General features: G+C 37.5%; 1 protein-coding gene across 7 annotated transcripts in view; it reads left to right on the plus strand.

The window, feature by feature from the left end:
* IL13RA2 (interleukin 13 receptor subunit alpha 2) overlaps positions 1-12,017 on the plus strand; it is a 73,903-nt gene that overhangs the window by 28,241 nt on the left and 33,645 nt on the right. The window contains exon 1 of one of the 7 annotated variants that reach the window (XM_066249096.1): positions 11,546-11,638. The exons of the other annotated variants lie outside the window; for them this stretch is intronic. The gene's annotated coding sequence lies outside the window, so the exon portion shown is untranslated. Of the gene's footprint in view, positions 1-11,545; positions 11,639-12,017 lie in introns of those variants that run through there. 7 annotated transcript variants of the gene reach the window in all.

Genomic DNA, 12,017 nt, shown 5'->3' on the forward strand with positions numbered 1-12,017 from the left:
TGTGTGTGTGTGTGTGTGTGTGTATATATATATATATATATATATATATATATATTTGTGTTTTGGAAAGTTTACACTGACTACAACATAAAAAAAATGGCCTAAATCTGACCTACTGTAATGTGAAAATGCATCAGGAGATCACATGGTGAAGAGATGATGATGAGTCAATAAATAAAATCTTAAAACAAACAAAAAAAAGCCTGACCTGTGGTGATTCAGTGGGTAAAAGTGTTGACCTGGAATGCTAAGGTCACTGTTTCAAAATCCCCGGTCTTGCCTGGTCAAGGCACATATGAGAAGTAAGTATGAGTTGATACTTTCTGTCCATCCCTCTCCCTCATTTTCTCTCTTTCTTCTCTCTAAAGTCAATAGATAAAATATTTTTAAAAAAGAGAAATGGTGATGGCTAGGATTAGGATCATAGCAGTAAAGATGAAGTGATATGGATGAATCGTAAAAGTATTTAGAGAAGGGAATTTTTCTGATGCTGTGTGTATATGAAATGGTGATTGAAGATAAATGAGAAAATAAGAATCTAGGATAATGCCTCTGTGTGTTTTAAAACACTGCTTGAGAAGTCATACTACTATTTTATACTAGAAATAAAGAAAAAGAAGATGATTGTAAGTTGCCTTATTGTTTTGATTATTCATAATCTCCATGTATACTCATGTTCTTTGAAACAGGAAACTTAATTACATCATCTATCAGTGTTTTGAAATCATGTGTTGAGGGATTATTTGGATATTTCAAAGATAATCTGCATAAGTGGAATTTATCACTGTTTCAGGAAAGATATACTTTCCTTTCCGTGACTTTCTTTGATAGGTACAGGTTTGTTATTTACATAGCTTAAAAATATTGTTGAGAAGAATCCTTTGGCGAATGATGTTGTGGAACAATCAAGGTAACATGATTTAGCATGTTAAATTTATTTTGGATCAGGAACTTGTCAGCTTTCCAAAATAAGGGTATCTTGGGAAATAACTAGTTTATACTCTTAAAGACATATCAGTTCATTCAGTTATTCATTCATTTATTCATTTACCAAACATTTATTGTTTATTATGTGATAGGTATTATGCTAATATAAAAGCAGAAGCAGTTCCAACTCTCATACACATTACAGTTAACCAGAAGTGATGGGCATTATTTAAATAATCTCAATGATAAACATGTAATTTTAAATTCTAACTACTATGAAGGAAAGTTTCTAGCGGTAATATATTATGAGTTAAACACACAGGTTCTAGAATCAGACTAATTGGGCTGAAGTTCTGCTTTCTTCCTGCTTACTCTCTGTGTAATCTTAAACCAGTTATTTAACCTCTGTGTCTCAGTTTCCTGTATAAAATGGAGATTATAATATGAATAAAAGTTAACTAGTCTAAGGGGGATAGAAACAGATGTGAATACTTCAGGTAGAGGGAGAATGCACAAAAAGTATCTGTAGAAAGTTGTCGGGTGCCCCAATATTTAGGACTTAAAAAAACAAGTAAAATCATTTTTATCTTTAGTTCAAGATACAAACAAACCATGAAGAATATTTAGCAAGAAAATTGTGTGTAATCAAGTTTGCATTTGCAAAAAAAAATAAAAACCCTACTCTGCTTGTAGCATGGAAATATAGTGGGGCCAGAGTAAATTCAGGGAGATGTATTAAAAAGTTATTTTTTCCCTTTTTTTCCAAGTGAAAGGAGGGAAGAGAGAGAGTAGACTCACACATGTACTTCAACCGGAATCCACCCAGCAACCCCTGTCTGGGGCTGATGCTCTGCCTATCTGGGGCCATGCCCACAACCAAGGTACTTTTAACACCTGAGGCTGATACGCCACAGAACCATCTCAGTGCCCGGGGCCAATGTGCTCAAACCAATTGAGCCATGGTGTTGGGAGGAAAGGAGAGAGAGAGAGAGAGAGAGAGAGAGAGAGAGAGAGAGAGAGAGAGAAGGCAGAGGGAGAGAGGTGGAGAAGCAGATGGTCACTTCTCCTGTGTGCCCTGACCAGAAATTAAACCTGGGATATCCACATGCCAGGCTGACGGTCTACCACTGAGCCAGCTGTCCAGAGTCAAAAAGCTATTGTAATAGCTAAAGGCCATTATGATGATAATTTTGACTAGCATGAGAGGGAAGACAGAAATAGTTACAAAGGATGTTTAAAAAATGGATCAAATTTAATTATGGATTGGACACGGGAGATGTAGCTGTCAGGTGTCTAAGGTGACTCTTTGGTTTCTGGCTTGTACTGTTGAATGGACTCCACTACCAGCCAGTGGGATGGGACTACTACACCTTGAAAGTACTATACCTCTGACAAGAGGACCCATTTTCAGATAGAAGATAATGATGTTAGTGTTTGACATTTTGTATTTGAGGTGTGTTTTAGACTTCCAAGTGAAGATCTTGAGAAAACAATTAAATATCCATGTCTGGAACTTAGAACAGTAGTGAGAGATATATGTTTGCAAATCATTGGCATATCAGTGGTAATAGAAGCTGTGGGAATGGAAAAATCAAGTATAGAGAACATACGGTCAGAAGAGATTGAGGACTCAAACAGCTCTGATGCTTAATACTAAGATAAGTAAAGGATGAACCTAAAAATGAAATGGAAACAGTCATCTGATAAAGAGTAAGAAAGTTGGGAAGCTGGTGTCAGAAAAACCAAGGGAAGAATATATCAAGAGGATGGTGGTAAAAAACAAACAAACAAACAAACAAAACAAAACAAAACAAAACAAAAAACTGAATACCCCTGAGAGGTAAACAAGATTGAGATAAAAAAATAATAATTTTTTCATCTTGAAGGGTGTTTTCTGGAGTTTGTTGTCAAAGAGCTGCATTTAATATCAGATAAGACTCATTATGGTCCCAACTTCTCAAGTTTAGACCCAGAGAAGATCGTTACTGATGGCAGGAATGGTTTCCTCAGAATTTTTATAAATAAGTCTGCATTTTTTTATATTGGAGTAATCATTCTGCTACTGGAACTTTATGTCACAGCTTTCTTATCAAATCATATATCTTTTTCTCTTGCAATGATAATGGTTGTTTCTGAAATTGTTTTTATTGTTATTATTGTAATGTTCATTTTGCATGAAGCATGCCGAAACTCCAAAGAGCCACCTTTCAGCTTAGCAGAATTATCAAACCTTAGAAACAATCAGAGGCTCAACAATAGATATTGTGGAATGGAGGCAGCAATACCCACACACCAAATTATAATTTTTATTAAACTCAAATATCTTTGGGCCTTGGGACCTTTCTAAAACCCCAGTGAGCATTGTTTTAAACAGAAATAAACTCTGGTGTCTTTAAAAAACAAACCAACAAAAAATTGGATTCCATAACATGGAAGCCGTTAGTATTCTAGTGGGACCTGTTTTGGGAGAATCATAAATTAGTGGTGAGATGAAGGACAAAGCCTGAAGAAAATAGAATGATGAAGTGTGAGTGGGTGGTGGTAAGAAAATAGTAAGTAAAGACAACTCTTTCTAGAAATTGTTTGTGAAGAAGATGAGAGTATTGGAGTCATAGCAGGAGCAAATATGTGGTCAAGATAGTTTGTTTTTTTTAAGTTTTTGGAGAAATAAACATGTTTAAATGCTATTGGGATATGTAAAGCTGATATATGTATCCATACTTATATGTTGAAAATATATGAGAGAAGAAATATTTTAAATGGTAAAATTTCTTATAATGTCAGCAGGGTTGGAATTCAAAATGCACATGAGAATTTTTACCTTAGAAAGTAGTAAATATATCTCCCTTACTATAGCAGGAGGGAAGGAAGAAAGGATGTGGAATCAGGAAGATGAGAAAATATCTGTCAGAGAGCTTCAATTTTGTTTTTAAAAAAGCAAAGTCAGCCTGACCAGGCGGTGGTGCAGTGGATAGAGCGTCAGACTGGGATGCAGAGGACCCAGGTTTGAGACCCCGAGGTCACCAGCTTGAGCGCGGGCTCATTGGGTTTGAGCAAAAGCTCATCCAGCTTGGATCCAAGGTCGCTCGCTCACTCAAGCAAGGGGTTACTCAGTCTGCTGAAGGCCCATGGTCAAGGAACATATGAGAAAGCAATCAAGGCCCTGGCCGGTTGGCTCAGTGGTAGAGCGTCGGCCTGGCATGCAGAAGTCTTGGGTTCGATTCCTGGCCGGAGCACACAGGAGAAGCGCCCATCTGCTTCTCCACCCCTCCCCCTCTCCTTCCTCTCTGTCTCTCTCTTCCCCTCCCGCAGCCAAGGCTCCATTGGAGCAAAGATGGCCCGGGTGCTGGGGATGGCTCCTTGGCCTCTGTCCCAGGCGCTAGAGTGGCTCTGGTCGCAGCAGAGCGACGCCCCGGAGGGGCAGAGCATCGCCCTCTGGTGGGCAGAGCGCCGCCCCCTGGTGGGTGTGCTGGGTGGATCCCGGTCGGGCGCATGCGGGAGTCTGCCTGACTGTCTCTCCTCGTTTCCAGCTTCAGAAAAATACAAAAAGAGAAAAAAGAAAGAAAAAAAGAAAGCAATCAATGAACAACTAAGGTGTCACAATGAAAAACTGATGATTGATGCTTCTCATCTCTCTCCATTCCTGTCTGTCTGTCCCTGTCTATCCTTCTCTTTGACTCTCTCTCTCTGTCCATGCAAAAAAAAAAAAAAAAAAAAAAAAAAAAAAAAGCAAAGTCATGGGCTGGGGTGGGAAAGAGGATGAGAAGATTGAAGACATTGAAAGAAACTTTGTTATTGTCAAGAATGGAATGAGGTTGAACAGAGGCAGGTAGTAATGTCATGAATAGTACTGTGAGTTTATTTAAAATGAAGTATTATGAATTTGTCATGGAACTAATCTATTATGGGATTCTTCCAGCACTCACCTGCTTAAGTATAGGCACAGAGAAACCTGAGAGTTGGATTTATTAAGATTGTAGTTTCATTAGGAAGTTACATCAAAAAGGCAGAGGGGCAAATTTAGTTTGAGGCATAGAAACTAATCTGGATGGAATAAAGAAAAGAAGAAAGCAAAGTCTGGCTGATGAATTTAGAAATAGCAGTCAAATCTTTGCAAAACTGAAAAATGATCACATTGGCAGTACTTAAGAATGTAAGCTAGAAATAAAGGACACTATGGGAAAGTATTTAACTTCTCTGGCTTCAGTTTTCTCACAGGTATATAATCTATGGCAATAGAGGGTGGAAGCCAAGTATGTGGTTGCGAGTATAAATATATACATATGTCTCATTGCTTTTTGGTAGCAAGTATGAAGGAGATCATGAAGAGCATCCCATCTACCTCTAAGCACTGAATCAGTGTTGAAGGGTAGGAGGTATTGATCATTCTAATATCCCCATGGATGTTCACTGAAAGGAATACAAAGCCATGCTCTATAAGTCTGATTCTGCTACAAGTAGTTCTGTCTTCCCTTGGCAAGTTTAACTTTGCACAGCCAGCAGTGATTAATTTCTAATTATGCAATCAGTCATCTCATTTATCAAGAAGTTTTGCAGGAAGAACAGTGTACATTGTTGATGGAATCAGTACTGATATATTGAGAGAAGTCTTGAACTCTAGGGCATTATGATAATAAACAAAGCATGTGGGATAGGCTGTCAACATCTGGAAAAGGTGAAACAGCACAGGATTATAAATGAGTGAGTGCACTATCAGAACATTATTCAGAAAACTGGCAGCAGCTCATGATTGTAGAGGAAGTGCAAGAGCACCTCATATGAGCAAAACCTCCAGATAGCCGGAGAGGGTCCTCAGCACTTACCTCTTCCTGTTTACATCAGTAAGGACTTCAAAGGCTTCAAAGAAGGACATTGAACTATTGTCATACTGTATTTTGTCAGTCTGAAAAGTTTCTACTTTACCATTATGTGACTATATCTTTTTTCAGGTGGAATACTTTAGTCAGTCCCCCTGACCCCCAGGTATCTGGTCAGAGTGCTTCATAGCGTAAATGTTGCCCTTCTCAAGAATGAGCTTCTGAGTCAAAGGCTGTGCATAAAATGAGCGGTTGGGCTATATAAGTACATAATTTTTGATTACTTGAAAATACGGGCTTACATGGTTATTATGAACTTTTAAAGGATTTTGATGCCAATACTAAATACTCCTCTAATTAAGTTGCTGCTTTTGCTTAAATAAGAAAGTGGTTTATTTTCTCTCAGATACCTGGAATAGCTAATCCAGGGCTGCATGAAGAGTATGTTATTTTACTAAAGGAGGAGAAGAGCCCTGGGATTCTTTGAACTTCTTGTCCTGCCCTGCCTAGGGTGTTTCCCTCATCTGCTTGATTGCTTGCTCAAAGGTGGTTCACTCACAAGACCACATTCTAAGAAGCTGGATGGAGGAAGGAAGAAAGGAGGAGAGAAATACGTCCATTCTCTCTAAAGCCATGGCCCAGAGATTGAAGATAACAGTTCCCTTTACAACTCTTAGGCCAGAACTTAATGGGATATTATATAGCTGAAAGGCTGTTCAGAAATGAAGTCTTCATTTTGTGTGGCCATGTGCCCAGCTAAAACATAAGGGCTCCATTACTGCTGAAGGAGAAAAGAATGAATATTAGGGGGCTGCTGGTAAATAATCTCAGCTGTACTACATCCATAAAGGATTGTAGCAATTCACATTTCTACCAGTAGCCTAAGAAAAGACTCACCCTTAATTTATTTATTTTGCTTGTATTATAACTTATTTAACTGTAAATTTATACAACTTAATTTTTAAAGACTAATTTTTAGAGCACTTTTAGGTTTATAGAAAAATTAAAAGGAAGGTTACAGACATTTTCCATATACCTCTGGCCCCACACATGCATAGCATCCCCATTATCAACATCCCTTATTGAGTAGTGGTACATTTGTTACAGTTGATTAACCTTCATTGGTACATCATAATTACCCAAAGGCCATAGTTTACATTAGGGTTCACTCTTGATGTACAATCCATGGGTTTAAACACATGTATAATGACACATATCTATGATTATAGTATCATGCAATACATTTTCACTGCCCTGAAAATCCTCTGTGCTCCTGCTCACTCCAACCCCTGGGAGTCCCTGATGTTTTCACTGTCTCCATAGTTTTGCCTTTTCTAGAATATCATATACATGTAACCTTTTCAGATTAGCTTATTTCACTTAGCAATTTGAATTAAAAGTTTCTCCATTTCTTTTCATGGTTTGATAGCTCATTTCTTTTTAGCACTGAATAACATTCCGTTGTCTGGCTGTACCACAGTTTATTTATCCATTCACCTACTGAAGAACATCTTGATTGCTTCCAAGTTTTGGCAATTATGGATAAAACTGCTATAACATCCATGTGCAGGTTTTTGTGTGGACACAAGTATTCAACTCCATTGGGTAAATATCAAGGAGCCTGATTGCTGGATCATATGATAAGAGTATAGTTTTGTAAGAAATCACCTACTGTCTTCCAAAGTACACCATTTTGCATTTCCACCAGCAAAGTATGAGAGCTCCTGTTGTTACACATCCTTGTCATCATTTGTTGTTGTCAGTGTTCTGGATTTTGGCCATTTTAATAAGTGTATAGTGAGTTACTCTTTGTTTGTTTGTTTGTTCCTTCGATAGACTTGAGGGCCAGGAACAATTTTTCTTAATTGTTTTTGTGTCTGCAGCCTTCAGTGCTCAGGAAATGTCTGTGAAATCAAGATCTGGATGGATGCCTGTGACCATGTCAGCACCAATACATCAATCAAAGGCACAGGTTATGAAAATAAAGACTCTGAGGTTCCATTTTGATGAGATGATTCTAAAGTCACTTAGGAAATACTGTATAACCAGACTTAGAAGCAGCTATAAAAACAGTGAGAAAATCGATGTGTAGACAGACCTACCACTTAAGATTATGAAGTGGATTCAGAAGTTTTAAGAACCAGTCCTCATAAAGCAGAAAATCTGTTTTATGAAGGGCAATCAGTCCATTGAAAAACAGTAAAGCTCTTCCCACATACAAGTAAAAAATAAATGGTTTGTCCTACGCACTTTTAAAAAGCAAGCTTGTGAGGTTACAAAAGTGGTTTAATCCTCAAGTTATGCATGAAAAATATTCTGAAGGCAACAAACTAATGAAAATCTTTTGAGAAGAGAGAATAGGCTCCATTATTTTTAAAACAAGGAATCCAAAAATACATTAATTTCCACTAATGAAGTTTATCCACTTCACCAATTATCTACAGTTTGCTAAATCCGTTTGGCTATTCTCGCTTCATTTTACTGTGCTTATCTACAGTATTTGACAAAAAACATCAGTAAGAGAAAAGAGGGAGAAAATGGAAAAAGAAAAGTGGAGAGAAGAAAAGAGGATGTTGTCAGAGAGAGAGGGGCATGATGGAGAGAGAAAAAGCCAACAGTAAGAGCCTGAAGCGACAAAACAGCTGCCCTCATGGTCTTCGTTTCAAATAGGCTGCTTTTCTAAGCTAAAATACAAATCCTTTTGCCTAGAGATATGCACTTACTGAAAGGAAGCCTTTGGGAGTATTTTCAGTTATTTTGTTTGAAATCTCAGTTTCAAAGTTTTCAAAATACAAGAAAGGCTATATGTTCCAGTTCTGCATATTGAAATTGAGAATAGAACCAGAATTTCTGATGTTTCTCCATTAAAATATTTAATAACGTTCCTAGACTAACAACCAAATTTAAAAACTGCCTTACAGAAATATAAAGTTGTTTCTGAAGACTTTTTTTTTAAAAAAAAAGAAAACAACAAAATCTCAGATTGCATATAGAAAGTAAAGATGTACTATAGTCTGGAAAATTTGTCAAGCTTTAAAAATCATTTCATTAGAAATGCAAGAAGTTGGAGATAACTTTGAGTAGATGGAAAGTATTTGTTAAAGTTATCACTGGTGAAACTGAACGTTGGTAGTTGCTAATTGTCGTAGAAAAATGTTCTGTCTTGGTATGGTACCCTTTGGTAAGTACAATCCTAAAGTACACTGACTCGTGTCCTTTAAATAACATACACCATTACTAAACAGGATGGCAAAAATCTAAGGAAGAGCAGAAGCAAACCTTTATGTAAGATATTCTTCATTCACATTTTTTCAAGGGGGGAAGAAATGAGTGATTTATTCCTAGTTGAGCACCTTATGTCCCTTCATAGCAAATTTGTTAAGAGAGTTACCTGTACTCATTATCTCCATTTTTTACCCTTCCATTCCTTCCTGAACCCACAGTAATCTGAGTTTTGATTCAAACATTTCACTTATTCTTTTATCAACTTCACCAATTATCTATAGTTTGCTAAATCCATTTGGCTATTCTCACTTCATTTTACTGGGCTTATCTACAGTTTTTGACATTGTCTATCACACTGTCCTTGAAACATTTTCATCACTTGGTTTCTGGGACACAACAAACTCTGGGTTTTCATCTGACTTCCCTGGCTTTAGTCCCCTTTGTTGGTTCCTCCTCCTCTCTTTGACATGTCTATATTGGAGGATTCCAGAACTCAGACCCTCAGTCCCTGTTTTCCTTTTTTGTTTGTTTGTTTATTTGTTTGTTTTCTTTTTAAATTTCATCTCCACTCTACTCTAAGTGACTTCAATTGATCCTGTAACTTCAAATACTACCTGTATGCTGATGACTCTCAAATATATACCAATATCTCCAGTCTTTCCCCTCATCTTCAGAGTCAAATATCTAATCTCCCCATCATTTTAGATAGAGTGGTCAGGGAATACTACTCTTACTCCTTAATGTGGCATTAAGGACCTTTTCCCATTGGATGTTTATTTTAGGCAGCTCACACTTAACCATCTAAACCAGGGGTCCCCAAACTACAGCCCGCAGGCCGCATGCGGCCCCCTGAGGCCATTTATCCAGCCCCCGCCAAACTTCCGGAAGGGGCACCTCTTTCATTGGTGGTCAGTAAGAGGAGCATAGTTCCCATTGAAATACTGGTCAGTTTGTTGATTTAAATTTACTTGTTGTTTATTTTAAGTATTGTATTTGTTCCCATTTTGTTTTTTTACTTTAAAATAAGATATGTGCAGTGTGCATAGGGATTTGTTCATAGGGGTTTTTTTTTATAGTCCAGCCCTCCAATGGTCTGAGGGACAGTGAACTGGCCCCCTGTGTAAAAAGTTTGGCGACCCCTGATCTAAATTGTCCATCATCTTCTGGCCCCACAAACAATTATTCAGTTGCCCATGACAAAAATAGAGACATCATCCTCTAATACTCCACAATCAATCTATCAGTAAATCCTATTCACATCTCCACTGCTATCAACTTAGTCCAACTTAGATGATGGTTCATCTCTAGCCTAAACAATCATTTCTACCCTTTCCTTCTATAAAAAGTAGCCTTTTATCTTTTTTTTTTTTTTTTTTTTTTTTTTTTTTTTTTTTTTTACATAGGCAGAAATAGACAGGGACAGACAGACAGGAACGGAGAGAGAGATGAGAAGCATCAATCATTAGTTTCTCGTTGTGCGTTGTGACCTCTTAGTTGTTCATTGATTGCTTTCTCATATGTGCCTTGACCGCGGGCCCTCAGCAGACCGAGTATTCCCCCGCTGGAGCCAGAGACCCTGGGTCCAAGCTGGTGAGCTTTTTTGCTCAAGCCAGATGAGCCCGCGCTCAAGCTGGCGACCTCGGGGTCTCGAACCTGGGTCCTTCCGCATCCCAGTCCAATGCTCTATCCACTGCGCCACCACCTGGTCAGGCAGTAGCCTTTTAAAATGTAAGTTACATCATGTCACTTAACTCACACCTTATAACTGTCCAATTGCTCATCATTTTACTAAAAGTAAACGTTCAAATAAGTAGGCACGTGGCCTACCTTGTGTCTTTGTGAGATCATCTAACGTTTTCTGTTTCCTATTGTACTGGTCTTGTTATTTTTAAGACTACTAAGTTGCTTCCCACCTCAAGGCTTGTGAAATTTCTGTTCCTTCTATCTGGAAAATTCTTCGCCTGTATCTTTACTTGGTGCATTCCCTTTCTTCTCGGGGTCCTTACTGCCACATTAAGGAGTAAGAGTAGTATTCCCTGACCACTCTATCTAAAATGAACCCCCATTAATTTCTTTCATATTATCTTGCTGTATTTTTATTTATAAAACTTATAATTACATGATATGTTTATTTTCTGGCTCCCACATCAGAAAGTTCATTCCAAGAGGGCAGCTTCCTTGTCTTGTTCACTGTTTTATCCCCAGTGCCTGGAACAGTGCCTGGCATGCAGTAGACTTCCAAAAATAACTGTTGAATAATGAATGCATGACAGAAACATTTACATGTTTTTATTCCTATTCTTTTCCATAACTGACAGTGCTCTATATGATATAATACCATATTCTCATGTATTTATACTATCTTAAGGACACTAAAGAACATACTAGTAGAATAACCTTGAAGTAATATAATGCCTGCTATTTTACATTTTGTACTCTGCTCTGACTTAGTATGAAGGGTGTGAGGCACACTCTATTGTTTACTTTTGAAATTGTTATGTGAAGTGAATGTTTTGGGTACATAGTGTTTGCTTGCTAACAAATATTTAAGAGCATCTGGGAGTAGGGAGAAGGGTGTTGATGAAAAATATTGTTTTGCTAGTTCCAGAGCAGTGGAGACTTTCAAGATACTGTATTGCTCTTCAGCTGTGACTGCATTTGAATAGAATGTAAGACATATTTAATAATAATTTGACTTGTGTTAAGAAATTGATGACCTGGGGGGATTTTTTTAAGGTTTGTTAAAACCTGTTGTTGTTGGTATGTTGGATGAGATTATAAACTAATAATGTTCTGAACTGCTCATATTAAGAACAAATTCTGAAATGTGTAAACTACTTTGTGAATTAAAACCCTGTTAACCCGACAGTTGCTATAGTAGTTCAAAACTAAATTCTCTAGCTTTGACAGTATTTCGGGAAATTTGTTAACTGGATGAACTCAGAATGTCACAAAGTAAACCACCTAAAAAAGAATTAAGGAATAAGTTGACTATCTGTGTTTCCAAAATACATTAAACATATTTTATACATATCAATACAAAACATT

Source organism: Saccopteryx bilineata, chromosome X (assembly GCF_036850765.1).
Source record: "Saccopteryx bilineata isolate mSacBil1 chromosome X, mSacBil1_pri_phased_curated, whole genome shotgun sequence".
Classification (NCBI taxonomy): domain Eukaryota; kingdom Metazoa; phylum Chordata; class Mammalia; order Chiroptera; family Emballonuridae; genus Saccopteryx; species Saccopteryx bilineata.